The 10,335-nt window shown below is 38.3% G+C and overlaps 2 long non-coding RNA genes across 4 annotated transcripts in view; both read right to left on the bottom strand.

Moving 5' to 3' along the window:
* Positions 1-654: 654 nt before the first annotated feature.
* LOC309507011 overlaps positions 655-10,335 on the bottom strand; it is a 53,227-nt gene continuing 43,546 nt past the window's right edge. The window contains exons 2-7 of one of the 2 annotated variants that reach the window (XR_014208985.1): positions 2,484-2,562; positions 2,361-2,394; positions 2,191-2,277; positions 1,893-2,048; positions 1,472-1,731; positions 655-1,379 (exon numbers count right to left, since the gene is read on the bottom strand). This is a non-coding gene — a long non-coding RNA (uncharacterized lncRNA). The remainder of the gene's footprint in view (positions 1,380-1,471; positions 1,732-1,892; positions 2,049-2,190; positions 2,278-2,360; positions 2,395-2,483; positions 2,563-10,335) is intronic. The other variant, XR_014208986.1, reaches the window with a different exon arrangement.
* LOC309507012 lies at positions 3,870-7,519 on the bottom strand. Of its 2 annotated transcripts, none has more exons than XR_014208987.1 (4): positions 6,433-7,519; positions 5,493-5,690; positions 5,306-5,355; positions 3,870-4,006 (listed from the first exon to the last, which is right to left on the bottom strand). It is a non-coding gene; the product is annotated as an uncharacterized lncRNA (long non-coding RNA). The 2 variants fall into 2 exon arrangements; XR_014208988.1 differs by lacking the exon at positions 3,870-4,006 and adding an exon at positions 4,944-5,260.

Here is a 10,335-nt window from a genome sequence, read left to right as displayed (position 1 = left end):
CAGTCATGACTCCTCAGCCGAGCAATGAGCATGTAACAGTATGAAGAGAGTGTGTGTGTGTGTGTGTGTGTGTGTGTGTGTCCGCTCTCTCGCCGTCCCTCCTCCCTTGAGCCGATCCTCTTTCAGACTACAGCTCTAGAATGCCACAGACCTGGTTTCCAAGGAAACCGGGAGTGTTGACAATAGAAGACGAGTTTATATCCATGTTAATCACTCCCTAGCAATAAAGGCGAAGCATTTGCCAATGGCTCAGACACTTCCTTAAAAGCTGAAATATACTTTCTTAACCACGTTCTTGGTTATATTGTGAACGATTTATCCCCAGATAGCAATGAGTCGGCGGCCCACCGTCGGCGCTCCGGCGGCAGTAGAAGCGGCAGAACGGCGACATCGCAAACACGTTGGACGGCGCACCGCCGGCGGCAGCCGCTTTTTAAAAGCGGCAGCCGCCTTCCTACCGCCTTCGTTCCGCGGCCGGCCCGCGGGCCAACCGCCGTCCCGCCGCCTTTATATTGAAGGCGGCCCTTCCGCGGCCCGCCGGAGGCAAGCGCTATTTTCGAGCGATCTGCCGCCGCTTATTCTGGCTATATATAATATTTAATATTTATAGCATGCAGTTTATCAAGAATAATGATTGCTCAAACCAGACAAATATCCATTTGGCATTTTTATTCCACATTTCAAAGTACATTAACTGTCATTTAAACAAGATGTGTCAGATCACTGAAACATAACAGAAAAATAAATAAATCAATATACTAACATGCAGGTTTCTTATTACATTTTGGTAAAACAAAAAACAAAAACAAAAAACAGCCTTACAAGCAAATTACAACTCTTACAATAATTGTTCATATAAAGAGGACAGCTCTAGGGTGAAAACAATTACCTGTAAACATTATGACAAGTAAAGAGAATACTTGATACAAAATAATGTGCAGGATACCAAATAAATCAAAGTATGACATCACATTTACAAGCCATTTCTAACAATAGGTTAAGTGGTAGTAATTTATAGTAAAGCTCTGGAGTAGAATAGACCATTATAGCTGCAATGCTGACCTGTGGCACAAGGACTTACAAGCATTATTTGAAAAAAGAAAAAAAAGAAAGTAATTTCCACAGTTAGTGAGTATAGTGTGACACTTCTGACTTCTTTAGGGGTCTTGATGTTACTGACTGCAAGATAAAGAAAGGATTCCAGTTGTCAGTGATTCTGGGGTGTCAGTAGTTAGCCTAAGTGGTCGGCTGTGGGTCCCTCTCAGCTGTGCGGTGCCTTTTTCTGCCTTCACGGTCAGATGCTCCTTTCAGGTAACGCGAAACGTTAACCTAGACCGCTTCATCAGTGGCATCCTGGGTTGCCAGGTTCTTCAGGATGGCTAATTTAGAAAATACAGATCTGTCATTTCATTTGAATTGCATGAGGCCATACACATCTACTTAAATATAATAAAAAAAATATCCAACTTACTTTGAACAATGGTCTAAAGCAGTGGTTCTCAATTCCAGTCCTCGTGACCCACTGCTCTGCACATTTTGTATGTCTCCCTTATTTAACAGACCTGAACCAGATCATCAGCTCATTAGGAGAGACTCCATGAACTGAACTGAGTGTGTCAGATAAGAGAGACATACAAAAAGTGCAGAGCAGTGGGTCACGAGGACTGGAATTGAGAACCACTGGTCTAAAGGAACATGTCTCTTAAAACATGCTTTATCCCCTACACCAAGCTGAAAATCCAAAAAAGTGTTACAAATTACATTTCTCTGAAGCTTCTCATAAATAAATAAAAAATGTGAAAGGCTAAGGATTCAGACTGTAATATATGCAGTTTACAATCTTAAATTTTACTTTTTAGATTACTCTATGGCGTTATAATCAGCAAACTTACAAATTGTTCCTGGAGCTTTTTATCCTGCTTCAAACTGTTGTCAAGACACGGCAAATCTTCCTGGGTGTGTAGGGGGAGTAACAGATCCCCTGACAGGGATAACTCCAACATCGCCAAACTCTGCAAGACGTCACAGCATAAGGGTCTGATCTGCACCTACAGGGTTTCCCAGAATAAAATAGTCAGTCCTGGTCCCTCAACTACTAAACTATAACATTTATATCTAGGTCTACTACATGTACAGGTAGCCCCAGTGGGAATTAAACCAACAACCACAGGTGCTGTTTGCAAGTTGTACCTGATTGCCCAGTGCAAGCAAACGTCTTCAACATTGTTTGTTGAACTTGCTTCACCTGCTCTTGAAGTAAGCCGCTGTCATCCGAAGCTACAAAATGAAAGGCATATGGTAATTTTGGACTTACATCACACACAAAAAAGTACAATTTAAGAAACAGTGCAAGTTCTCACCTGCTCGTGCATTGCTTTCCCTCAGGGCTTGGTTCTACATTTTAAAAATAAAACAAACAACTAAAGGCACTATTTGCAATACTGTTAAAACACTGGACATTAAGACATAGGGCTAGAATATACCTTCACAGCTGAAAACTTCATGCTTGACACGAGATGCCATTGGAGTACAAGGGCCAACAATAGAGCAATGACTTTCTCCCTCCTATTGATAATCATTGACATTAGGGCTGGGACAACGCGTCGAGGTCATCGATGACGTCGACGCAAAAAATACGTTGACGCAAAATATGCGCATCGATTCGTCGACCTGTTTTTATTTCTCTAAAAAACGTTTGCAAAACGTTTACCTTATGTGCGCTGAATATACGCGATGGCCGGATCAACATTCTGTCCAACGTTATATAACCAATCCAGGGTTTTTTCTGCATTGATCTTTTTTTTGGCGGCTGTCAAATCCTTATTTGATCGGTGAGTGATGTAGAATAGAATGACTGCTGGGGCGCGTACGAGAGAGAGCCCCGGCCGCGCGCGCGCACTCACAGTCTTCAAACAACACGAGCGCTGCTTGCTCTTTCTCTCCCTCGTGCATATTAATCAAAATCATTAAACACGATAGAAAAAGGGCGAAACACCAAAGTTTCACGCGCGCTCGCGCACTCACAGTCTTCAAACTACACGAGCGCTGTCTTGCTCTCTCTCTCCCTCGTGCATATTAACCAAAATCATTAGACACGATAGAAAAAGGGCGGAACACCAAAGTTTCACGTGGAGCATTCGGAGATTTTTTTTTTCTCCATGACAGGCTGCTGGCTCCCACTATTAATTTTTATTTATTTTTTTTGTTGGAAAAGCACTCTCTGTATTAGCTTAAAGCCCTCAAGTTTACATTGGTTACTGTATTCTTTCAGTTGCTCTAAACAAGTATTTTGGGTGACCTTTTTTATTTTTTTATTGAATGCTAGTCATCAAGTTCATTATTTTCATCTGAAAGAACTTTTTTCAGTAAGCTAGGCCCTATGTGTTCAGTAAGCTTGTTTCAGTAAGCTATGTGTTTTCAAGGCTTTAGAATGCATTACTTTGCACTTGTATAGTCTTTTATTTTGTCATTTTAAGAGCAATAAACATATTGCAATGTTAAGGAATTCATGTTTTTTCATTCAGATATGTAAATCAACATGTATAAATTCTTAGTAGTCAATTAATGGGGAGATAATCGATAATCGAAATCGAATCGGTCTGGAAAAATTAATCGTTAGATTAATTGATGCATCGAAAAAATAATCGCTAGATTAATCGTTTAAAAAATAATCGTTTATCCCAGCCCTAATTGACATGTAAAAATATGTTTGAAGTTATTGCATACATTTAATGAATTGGACTTAAATGTAACACTTAGTTAAGCGCAACGTATTACATACCTCCAGAGTTTTCACCCATATGCTGCCAGGGTAAATTTGCTGCTGGGGGAGTAAAGCTTAGTACTTGATGAGCTGGGGGAGCAAACATAACAGCTTTAATTTCAATGCAGAGTATTGCATATTCAGTAATGAAACAATAATTGAACTGTGCAAAGCTAATGGAATGTACAACACACCTCAACACCTTTCATCCAGAAACTGCTGCAGCGAATCCCATCAAGTGTCCTAGTGAAAAACAGATTATGATTAAAGGAGAAGTTCACTTTTGAAAAAACTTTTGCTGATAATTTACTCACCCCCATGTCATCCAAGATGTCCATGTCTTTCTTTCTTCAGTCGAAAAGAAATTAAGGTTTTTGATGAAAACATTCCAGGATTTTTCCACATATTATGGATTCCATTGGGACCCAAACGGTTCAAGGTCCAAATGACAGTTTCATTGCCGCTTCAAAGGGCTTTAAACGATACCAGACGATGAATAAGGGTCTTATCTAGCGAAACGATCGGTCATTTCAAAAATAAAAAAAAAAGTTGACGTTTTATAAGCACAAATGTTCGCCTTGCTCTGTTCTGTGATGCGCGTTCGTGACGTCACGTAATACGCAATTACGTTGAAAAGGTCAAGTTTGATGTGTTTACAAATGTGCGGAAGGAGGACCATATAAACATTTTCAAATGTATTTGTGTCAGTTTATCGTTTAAAATGCCCATTTCGTGTGCGCATCCTGAGTGTTTTAATATTAAAAAGCCAAAAAGAACATTTTCTTCAATTTTTCAAGCGTGACCTTTTCAACGTAATTGCGTATTACGTGACGTCACGAACGCGCATCACAGAACAGAGCAAGCCGAACATTTGTGCTTATAAAACGTCAACTTTTTATTTTATTTTTGAAATGACCGATCGTTTCGCTAGATAAGACCCTTATTCATCGTCTGGTATCGTTTAAAGCCCTTTGAAGCGGCAATGAAACTGTCATTTGGACCTTGAACCGTTTGGGTCCCAATGGAATCCATAATATGTGAAAAAATCCTGGAATGTTTTCATCAAAAACCTTAATTTCTTTTCGACTGAAGAAAGAAAGACATGGACATCTTGGATGACATGGGGGTGAGTAAATTATCAGCAAAAGTTTTTTTAAAAGTGAACTTCTCCTTTAAAGGATTCATCATCTTAAAGTCAGCATGAAATCAAATTTTACAATTTGTATTTTTATATGTAATATTGTAGTGTTTATGTAAATGATTCATCTGTGCACTTCATTTTTTATTCATGTACCCTTATAATATTTAATCAAATACGTTACCCTTCCCTCCCCCCTCGAAACGACTTCTCTTCCGGTCATGTGCAATGGCGTGAGGGCGTGGCAACTCCCCTCAAACCATTAGTCTGCTATGAGCAGAGATGGAGAGGAGGAGCGCTAGAGTAAAACCCTGCTCCTCTATTCAATATTCCCTTTCACTTGGAAATACGTCACAACACTGGAGAAAAGTCGTTTGTATATATGTATAAATAACATCACTTACTTGTACTCAAACTCTTGGCGGATTCTGGATTACTGGGGAGAAACCTGGTTCTAAGAAAGAGGAAACAGAAATTTGATGATAATAATAATAATAATGAATGAAAGATTCCGCTATCCACAATAAACAGACAAATAAATTACACAGATGAAATAAAGGAAAATCAAATGTACAAGTCAGACCCATTTACCTGCTCCCTTCATGAACTTAAAATGATGTTTCTCCCAGGTGCTGTGTGGAGGTGTGCAGCGGATGGCTAAATTGTTCCTTTGTCTTTTTTGCAGAGGTTAAACGGGGCAAATGGCACATGCCCTTCGCTGAGCCACTCTTGCGGAACAACTGCAAATGGCAGATCCTCCTTGTTGATAAACTGAACAATGTGAAGCATCTAAAATAGAAGACACATTAGCATAAAGTATACTTTTTGATAAAAAAAATTCAGGCAAAATCAACAACATTAAAATGCTCACACCTTCGAAAAAGCAGTAATTTTCACAAGTGGATCAACAGAAAACCATGTTCAGACAAACAAAATCATATAAAAAACCTATATACATCGTTATTTTTGTAAGAAAACACCAAAAGTTAAACTAGTCTTTCTAGATGTAAAGTTTGGCTACCTACTGTAGCTAGATACATTTAACATGTAACGTTAGAACATGCTTGAACTCAGTGTGTAAAAAAGGTGAAACAGCATGTGGTAGCGAACACTGTAATCTAGACTAGCAGCATAATTATGTTTAGTTAGAAAACAACACAAGTTATAACGTTACTGATCAGTCTTTCTTGTCGTGAAGATTTTGCTAACGTTACCATTCCCACCGTAGTTCAGGAACTGTAACGTTAGTTAATTCGACTGACCAATACTATCTTAAACCACATGTACTCACACTTGTATAAACATACAAAACAGTTAAACATACTTAGAAGAAGAAAAAAAAATCAACGCCAAGAAACTAAGTAACGTTAGCCTAGCTATGGCAGAAGCATGGCGGAAACTTTGCAAACAAGGCTAACTTACTTTAGCTTGACTAGTTAGGCAAGAACAGATTTTAAGAAGAAGAACTAAAAACAATGTCAAAAATGAACATATATATATTGCGTTAAACAAAAAGGAAAAATGTACTTACTTAAAAGATCGTATATTTCCTCTCTCCAAATACTGAAACCGTGTGACGAGACGAGTAAATCTGCTTCAGTTTTTTAGATGCTGCCCCTCTCGACCGGTGGAGGTACTTCTCTGTTTGTGCTTTAACACTTTCTTAAACATTTGTACAGGTCGCAAAACTCGCAATTGCAAACTGCAAAGTAATTCCTTATACATGTAAAAGGTAAAATAAATTAAAAATTTAGCTTGTAAAACAATGAAAGACATAACCACAATTTCCTGGAGTGACAGAGAGACAAAATATTTATAAATATTTCACTTTATCCTTCAGGTCAAAACAGGGATTTTCATGTTTCTCATAGACATTACCATGGTTGCAAATTAATAAAAAAAATATAAAGCAAACCCAAGATTTTGGCCAAGTTGCAGATGTCTTTCACTGTTCACTGATTTCAAGCATTGGTGAAAAATCTAACTTCATCCATTTATTCTGCTAAATTGTTCATACCATGAATGAAATATTTATTTTAAAAACTAATCAGAATCAGAAAGATATTTATTGCCAAGTAAGTTTTACAAAAGGAATTCTTTTTGGTCTATTGGTGCATCTCAAATTGTGCATAAATCAAAGAAATGTAAAGAATTGTCACCTTAAGTGAATAAAATAATTCTATATATTTTACATATTATCGCTTCAGAGTTTCAAAGTAATTTAAATGTAATTTCCTAAACCTTATCATGGAATCAGAGTCAAATCTGTTATAACCCCTAATGGCTTTGGAGCAACAACAAAAATGTATATAATTCACATAATAATTATAATCGCTTTAAATGTGAAAAGTAGTTAAGATGCTGTCAGTTTCACTCATGGCTGGTCGATTTCAAAGCGGCTTGCCGCCAGCCGGCCGCGGTTCATTTAGACGGCGGCAACCGCCAGAGAGAATGAAGTCGGCGGCCCGGCGGCTGTTCGCCGGCGGCATCTCGCAAGAAATGGGAGTGACGTATTCGGCGGCAAACGCTTCATCGCCGCCAGCGGGACGCACCTATAGCCGACAGCTTGGGGCCGGCGGCAAAAAGAAGCCGTGCCGATATTTTTTGCTATCTGGGTCAGTGCATTTTACTTCAAATAATACAAAAGTCAAAATGTAATAATTAGTTTCACCGTTGAAATGACTTTTCCTTCTTCTAACTCTCACCAACCTATTGCTTTAATTAATAGCGACCAATTTTCTAAATTTTGTCAGTTCCAATTGAAGATATTCTACTTGGCACCCGTTTTTACCCAAATCTACAGTAGGCTATTTGCTTTACATGTTATTCCAAAGACAACAATATATTTATCATCTGCATAATCATTCATCAAATTGCCTCTGGAACATAATAAAAAAAAAAAACACTTAAACCAGTCGGAGCGCGTCTCTGTTTAACTGGTCTTTCGACCTAATCTGATCTACCTTTTTATGGCACTTAGTCATTCACATTTAGGTATTAATCAGACAATTCATAATTCCTGGTCAACAGTGAAGGAGTGCTGAGATTGTGTGTAATGCTAGCGGTATGCTTAGCTAGTATGCTTGCACAGTTAGCTTGCAAAATGTAATAACGTTACAGGTTTTTAAAAAAACACAAAGAACGAAAAATATGTAATTTTACAATTTACTGTACAACATGATTTGTACGATTCACAACTCAAAATTGAGCGGTTTTAAAAAAAACATGTATGTTCATAACAGTTCAGGTGACACGTGACAGACAAAGTGATTTAGTGATTTCTAATCAGGCACTGAATAGAGTAACGTTACCCACACTTTTTCAGTCAACTGAATCTCTTTAGGGTGCCTGTGCGGTCTTGATTGAATGAGCAGGTTGAATACTTAATGACACAGGAGGTTGGAAGCTCATTCCACTACAGCGGAACAGAGAGAGAGAGGGTCTGGAAAGTGATTTTGTACCTTGTTGTGACGAAGTCACCAGTTGCCGGTCATTCACTGAGGTTCAGCTCTTTGTAGAAACACAGTGCTTTACTTACAGCCTCAAATCAATAGAATAGAAGAGAAAGAGGGAGGTAAACAGCGCTAAGAGCATTTCCCTCAGACGACTGATGTAATTTCCATAAAAATTAGACGATTAGGAAGTGGTGATCATTATAAAACAAGGACTGAGGGCCGTGGAAAAGACGACAAAACCATTGCCAGAAACATGCATCCCCACAAACCTTAGTAAATAAACCATATCACCATCCTGTACAGCATTCATGAAGCTGCTATGTCCAGTTTGTGAATAAACTCTTCTTCTGAGTCAGATCTTTTAAAATTAATCAATTTGACACAGATTAATCAACTCACTGACTCAATCGTTTGTCACACAAAGCTATCGTAAGACTTTAAATTTATCAAGTCAGAATTTAGAACTTAAAAGATTAGTTAAAAGATTAGTTCACTCAAAAATGTTAATTCTGTCATCAATTACTCTCACACCTCAAACAAGTACGTCTGAACTTCCATTTACCATGTTTGAGCGCTTGATGTGTTGCGATCAAAGTTTATATGTGAATAAAAGCCTAAATTGCACCATTCATCAAATAAAGCCATCGTGTCTCTTCATAAGACTTGGATTGTGTCTTTATGAATTTTTTGAACCGTCAAGAGTTTTGGGTGAATAGACTCTGAATCAAGAGACAGAAATTGCTCAGTTTTCATTGAAAATATCTTCATGTGTGTTTCGAAGATGAATGAAAGTGTTTGCAACCACAATTTGAGTAAATTATGATAGAATTTTCATTGGGTGAATAAACTCTTTAAGAGTAGTCATATGGAATACTTTTGTGATACTTTTATGGTAATTATTATTATTATTTTTTAGGTTTGAAAGCTTCAGCCCCCATTCAATAGGTGAATTATTCTTTAAAGGATGGAAATGAACTCAAATGCAGATGACAATGAACTGTGGGTGAAAATTGAGTGCATGAGGAGGCATCAGATCTCATTTAAAGACAAGCCAGTGTGGTTTGATGAAGGAATGAGCATGCAAAACAGCAGATCTACCTCCTACACAGTGAGCCGACGCCATAATCTGCTCTCTTTCTGCTCTGCTGCCAGTCAGCAGCCGTTCTCTCACACGCCAAACGCTTTACGGATCAGGGACATTAAAGCATGCATTCCCAGTCTGATGCTACGCTCTTGTACGAGGACCGTTTCTGCCTAGAATGCCAAACGAGATGGAAGTCAAATAAAATTTAGATGGAAAAATTTGAATCTAGACACAAAATTCAGTTCAGTTCAATTCAAAAGCAGTTCAGATTCAGAAACTATTTAATGTGAGACCTCCATGCTTTATGAAATGTCACCTAGAGGAATGAGGACGCAAATAAAAATATCAATTCCAAACCCCACACCTTTCAGCCATCAAACAGGCCTGCATTTCTCCATGGGGCTTATTCTCATTTGGACAGGGGCTTATCATCAAAGGTGGGATCTGGAGCATTAATCAGGTCGCTCTACGCTGTAGTGATAAGCTTTCTAAAGGCTGGTGGTTGCTGCTGCTTCTGTCACCCGTGTGCTAATGCTGCTAGCGTTAGTCACGGTTCTCGCAGGTCATGCCGTTTCACTCGAGCGAGAGGCGACAGTAATAGATTTCACACTCAACTGGTGGAAATTTTGCCACTCGAGATTTCAGAGCACTTTTTCCTCAGCCTTGACATTAAAACTAGCCACAAGTTTTAAAGAACATATTTTTGTTGAAATATTATAGTAGTTCTAACCTGGTTCTAACACAACTGTTGCACACATTTTTTAAAATAAATTATGCATAAATAATAACTGAAGTGTAATGAATTAAGTTGTAATATTACGACATACTCTGCAGACACAAAAGAGTGAGTCTCACAAAACCTGCCTGGATCATATTTCACCTCAATAATAACAAG

The sequence above is a fragment of the Leuciscus leuciscus genome, assembly GCF_965113295.1.
Source record: "Leuciscus leuciscus genome assembly, chromosome: 9".
Taxonomy (NCBI): Eukaryota; Metazoa; Chordata; class Actinopteri; order Cypriniformes; family Leuciscidae; genus Leuciscus; species Leuciscus leuciscus.
The sequence above is the reverse complement of the archived record's forward strand: the minus strand, read 5'-3'. Positions and strand labels throughout refer to the sequence as shown.